The sequence below is a fragment of the Trachypithecus francoisi genome, unplaced genomic scaffold, assembly GCF_009764315.1.
Source record: "Trachypithecus francoisi isolate TF-2019V2 unplaced genomic scaffold, Tfra_2.0 Lachesis_group13, whole genome shotgun sequence".
NCBI lineage: Eukaryota > Metazoa > Chordata > Mammalia > Primates > Cercopithecidae > Trachypithecus > Trachypithecus francoisi.
The window spans coordinates 35,584,138-35,590,096 of record NW_022681458.1 but is presented as its reverse complement, the minus strand read 5'-3'; the positions used below and the strand labels follow the sequence as shown (position 1 = coordinate 35,590,096).

The following is a 5,959-nucleotide window of genomic DNA, read 5'->3' as shown; positions in this document are numbered from 1 at the left end:
GTACTAGAGTCCATAGGTCCAAAATCAAAGTCTCAGCAGCTTTCGTTCCTTCTGGAGGCTCCCAGGGAGAACCTGTCTCATGGATCTCTCCTAGCTTCTGGTGGTTGCCAGCGGTTCTTGGTGTTCCTTGGCTTATACACGCATCACTCCAATCTCTGTCTTCATTGTCATATGGTGGTGTTCTACCTGCATGTCTCTCTGTCCAAAATTTTCTCTTCTTGTAAGAATATTAAGCATGGGATTAGGGCCTCTCCTAATCTAGTATGAGCTCATTTTAAGTTGATTACATTTGCAAGCCCCTATCTCCAAATAAGGTGACATGCACAGGCACCACGCAGGTTAGGACCTGAGCTTCTCTTTTGTGTGGACACAATTCAACCCACAACATAGCTAATATGCAGAGGACGCCCCTATCTCTGCACCTCTCAGCAGCTCCCACCCATCAAAATTGTGTGCAGCTAAGCCTGCACACGATCTTGAGCTTTTCCCAGTGTGCAGCTAAGACTCACGTACACTGAATTCCTGATAACTGTGCAAACCCTGCTAGTGCCTTCTCGTATTCCTTTTTTTCCCTCTTCTTTTCTGAAAACATTACAATTTTGTTGGTGGACTGGGGAAAAGTAATCAAGGGATGGGAACAATGTGAGTCTGTTCTTCCAGATCCCTCACTATGTGAAAACAAAATACTTTTTTTCCCAAACCCTCCTTCTGCATAGGAAAGGCCCACTGTTCTAGCCAATGAGAAATGGGTAGAAATGGCGAGAGACTTCCAGGAACTGTTTGATTTTCTGATACATGTAACACACGTGCCTCCTCCTCCCTTACCTCTCCTTGCTCTTTCCTGCCTGGAACCTAAATGTGATCACTAGAAGCACAGGAGCCCTCTTGCAACCAGGAGATGATAAGCATGAAGATATGAGGCCAAAACCCCACATGTTAAAGATAATAAAGCAACAATCATATTCAAAAGAGCCAACAGTTACTGGGCATTTAATATGTACCAGTTATGATTCTCACACATTAAGAGTATTAACTCACTCCATCAATAGTATTAGCTGAGCATGTTATTATCCCCATTGCTAGAGGATGAAACTTGTATGAACCCAGGCAGTGAGTTACAGGGTTCATAGGTCCTGTTGGCAGCATTGAGCTGCTATATAGCTCCCTTTTATTTTAAAATAATAAACCAGCATTGCTTAAGATTTCCATTACTTGTAGCTGATTTCATTCTTGGCTGACACACTGATATTACCTCATAGGGTCATCAAAAGGATTAAATGAGGAAATATATGTCTGTGGATGAAGGAAAACAATAACAATCAATTAATAGTGTGTAAAACACCATAAGTTCTCAATAAATAATTGACTTTAATGTTTAACCACTCTAAGAAGCAACATCATTACATCAATCATGTAGTAGGCAGAATAATGGCCTCCCAAAAACTTCCTCATCATAATCCTAGAAACCTGTTACATAGCACAAAGGGCTTGGTGAATGTAAATAAGGTTAAGGGCCTTGAGATGAGGGATTGTCTGGTTGGACCCACTCTAATCGAATGAGTCCTTAAAGCAGAGAACCTTTGCTGACTGCAGGGAGGGAGAGTCAATGGCAGAGGTTGGGGGAGCATGAGAAAGCATGAGAAAGATTCAGTGCTCTGTTGCTGTTCTGAGCTCTAGGAGGCTATATGCGAGGACGGAGAAGAAGCCCATAGCAGCAGACAGCCAGTAAGGAAATGGACATCTCAATCCTGCGGCCCCATGGAATTGAATTCTGCCAACACCTGACTGAGCAAGAAAATGGATTCTCCCCTAGAGTCCACGAAGAGGAACACAGCCCCGCCAGCACCTTGAGTTCATGAGGCTGGACTTCTGACCTCCAAAACTGTGAGATAATCAATCTGTGTTGTTGAAGCCATTGTTTGTGGTCATTTGCTACAGCAGCAATAGAAAACTGATACAAGTAATAATGGGATTTCAGACGTAGTCCAGAGAGTTAGCCTAGGGGCTTTAAAGATGAAACTAAGTCGCTGCCTATGAAGGTCACCAAGAGTCCCACCCTCTGATGGAATCATGAAGATGTTCAGTGTGTTGTTTTCTCACCCTATGGTGTAACCTTCTTCTGGTGTAGTATGCAGGGTTCACCTGGTAATGCGACTCAAGGGGCACCATTCCCATAGCCTCAGGGGTGCCATTCATGCAGAATAGAATGTGAACAGTGCCCCCAACAGTTGTCCAATGCAAAGCCTGCTAGTCAGAGGGGCCATGTGGGATCAGAACGAGAATATTGGCTGGAGCTTGGAGAGCCAGGGATAAGCAGGGCAAATGCCTGCATCGGTATCGTACAGCCAGCCTCTCTGAAAAGCACCTGGTTTGCAGTCCAGTGATTCCAGTATTTGATAATGAGTGCAAAATGCCATTCTAATGTCAAAAACTCCATTTAAAAAGAGAACAAAAAGGAAAGCTTCGTGGGTTTCCCTCTCTCAGCTGAACCTCGACAGTCACATAAGCCGGGGTCAATGCAGACCTTGTGTGGCCCAGTTACTCTCTCCACCAAGGCTAATGAGGAGCACACTCTTTTTCTGCAAGCCAGTCAGGTTGAAATCCAAAGGTTAAATTGGGGACAAAGTTGACTCTCAGTTGACAAGGGTCTGTATTTTGAATCAAAATTTGGTGAAATAAATATTCTAGATCTTGAGAAACACCTGTCTGTTTTTAATATTCTTCCTGGGGAAGGTGTGTTCTCCTAATTAGAGATGTAGCAATGCACTGAAAGCCCACTACCTACGGAGATCTAGATTACAGGGCTGGTTTGTCAAACACAGTTACATCTGCTGACAAGAAACCAGTTATGTAAAGATGTGAGAAATGGAAATGCGGCACCAATTTTCCAGAACAAAATCTGCCTCTAAAAAGGTGTAACTTCATGCACAATATGCTTCATCATTTGAATAACAAAATAAGATATGCAAAAAAAAAAAAAAAAGACTTCTCAAAGAGAGTCTGCATTCAGGTTGTAGTGAGTACTAGCGATATGATGAATATTTCTGGTGGTATATTTTAAATGTTTTGTGAGAAAATAATGCGTTTTAGAAATGCAGTGAGATAATGCCAGATACTTTGCTTTAGAGGCAATCAAGTTTCCAGGCAGGTTTTTCTATTTCTTATAGATTCCTGGAGGTAATGGCAAAAGCCAAGATTAAAATTCATTAGATGAGAAGTAAACTTATATTACAATTGATGACATTCTCCTCTAAATTGTTAGCCCTATTAGGGAGATATCTATTGTCTGCCAAACTCTTACCTATGCTGTCTGCTTCTCTCTAAACAGTTCTCTTGCATTTTAATCTAGGGAATGTTCCTTCCATGTTAAATTTCATTCATGCCCCACGAGTCACACAGGGCATTCCATGAGCTATCCTGAGATGCTTCTCAACTTTTCAAAACAGGATGCTGAGGTTGCAAGGAAATTCTTCTGTTCCAAGCTTCAAGGTTACAAAAATTACTTAAAGATGACAGGAAAAGGATTTCTATGTGCCCACTTACTGAGACAATTCATTCAGCTCGAAAGAATCCCTGGGAGCTTCCCTTAGAGCCCATGGAAGAGCCATCTGCAAACCTTCTCTTTGGCTTCAAGGCAATTTAAGAACAGCAGAGGTTGTGGTGAATCTCTGTCTCTGCAAAGGAAGCAGAAATGAGAGATTCACCATTGTGCTGCTGACATGCTGTTCTCTTACACTCAGGCCTCTTCCTGTCATACCTGGCCTTAGATTAGATCGGGAGGAGAATAGAAAGTGGCCAGACTTCATCTCATCAAGGCAGTGACCCCCTCTGCTACGGACGGAATGTCTGTGCCTCCCCCAGTTTCTATGTTGAAACCCCTAGCCCCCAGTGTGATGGTATTTGGAGATGGGGCCGTTGGAAGGTGATTAAGTTAAGGTGAAGTCATAAGCATGGGACCTCCACGATAGGATTAGTGTCTTCATAAGAAAAGAAAGATCAGAACCCACACACATACTCAGTCTCTCTCTCTCTCTCTTTCTCTCTCTCTCTCTCTCCCCGCCCCCCCGTCACCAATTGAGGACACAGTGAGATGGTGGGCATCTGTAAGCCAGGAAGAGGACCCTCACCTGGAACCCGACCTGCCGACACCCTGATCTTACACTTCCCAGCCTCCAGAACTAAGAGAAGGAACTGTCCATTGTGTGTCACCCAGTCTGTGGCATTTTGTGATAGCAGCCCAAGCTGACTAAGACACCCCCTCATCCACTAAATGTGGCGTGATCGTTTCTTCTTTAGGAATTACCCCATCTATGGTCATTTCTTTTGAATGCTCACGCTATGACAATCTGCAAAGGGATGGAGGGTGTTTCACAGTTTGGCAAACCAAAATTCTGTGGGTCAGAATTTTTCTCTAAAACAGAGCTGACTCCAAACACCGCATGTTCTCACTCATAGGTGGGAACTGAACAATGAGATCACTTGGACTCGGGAAGGGGAACATCACACACTGGGGCCTATCATGGGGAGGGGGGAGGAGGGAGGGATTGCTTTGGGGAGTTATACATGATATAAACGTCATGCACATGTACCCTAGAACTTAAAGTATAATAAAAAAAATTAAAAAAATAAAAATAAAAATAAAAAGCAGACATGAAAGAAAAAAAAAAAACAACAACAAAACAGAGCTGACTCACTCACACACACACACACACACACAAAATGCATCATTCAGCTTGGTGAGCCCTAAACTAACCTGTTCTCCTTATGGAAAAGCCAATTTCAGGCCATCCCGAGATTACATAGTTGATGCCAAGCTTGTCCTCTCTCCACCCAGAGCTGCAGGCCAGGAAACAGAACAGAAAGACTCATCTCACCTTCACCTTCTGGCTTCTCCCCTCTCCGCAGTGGCTGAAAGAAAACTCTGTCACCTCAGCAGGCACCAGCAGGCAGAGCAAAACTGCCCTTCTCATCAGGCGAGGCTGGGCTGGAATCCTTGCGCTACCACCAACTAGCTGTGTGACCTTGAGTGAGTTGTTGAAACTCTCTGAGACACAGTGTCCTCATTTAGGAAGTAGAGGTACTAATTCCTGCCTCGCAGGCTGCTTAGGAAGATGAGTGAGATAACTGTGTAAACACACCCCACACAGCACCCAGCCAGGTTCCTTCCCCCTGCCCCTTCCTCCCAGCCTCTCTCCACAATGAATTAGCAACTCCCAGAGGTAGGTGTGTGGTCTCTGGCATCACCAAAGGTCACTCTTCCCTAAGCTCCATCGGAGTGGGTCAGAGTTAGAGGCTGTGTTTCAGGAGTTCACGGTGGCAGATCTAGAAAGCCTGAGGAGCCAGCTTCCCCTGAGAGAGTACCTAAGATTGCCTGGTGTGAGGACTACTACTCTCCAATGTTACAATATCTAGCTCTGGGGAAGTGATATGAACCCGCAGTAAACTAAAGGGAACAAAAGTTGATCAAATCAACCAAAGACAACAACAAAACCCCAGAAGCTTGTTTTTTTCTATCTTCAGAAAACAGGAAGGTGAATATGGGTGAATCATTCCTGCAAATCAGAGCTTAAAGAGAATACTTTGTTTTCTCCCCACTGAGGCTGTTGAGACGTTTGGGCCCTTGGTGTCAGCTTCAACTAGAAATGAACTTGACTTATAATCTATTCATAATCCAGCTCTAAATCTGTTCCTCTCAGAACTTCTAGCAATAAAAATAATAATAATTATAATAATAAAAACCAGGGAGGGAAGGGCAAAGCAATTCAACTTATTTCATTATCTTGGATTTTACCCTCTTGTTTGCTAGCTTGATAAGGGATGCTGCAATCTTTTATATCAATCTTTTGTGATATACTTTTTATTGCACTAGATGGTAGGGGAATTGCCCCAAAATTAATAAAGACCATATGCTGAATTTTGATTAGAGATCACTTTGGAATAATGATTGATCTGGCTTGGG

At 43.5% G+C, this 5,959-nt stretch overlaps 1 long non-coding RNA gene across 1 annotated transcript; it reads right to left on the bottom strand.

Moving 5' to 3' along the window:
* Window positions 1-1,007: 1,007 nt before the first annotated feature.
* LOC117095334 lies at window positions 1,008-5,106 on the bottom strand. The gene is made up of 3 exons (XR_004441928.1): window positions 4,875-5,106; window positions 3,544-3,674; window positions 1,008-1,293 (listed from the first exon to the last, which is right to left on the bottom strand). It is a non-coding gene; the product is annotated as an uncharacterized LOC117095334 (long non-coding RNA).
* Between the last annotated feature and the right edge of the window lie 853 nt (window positions 5,107-5,959).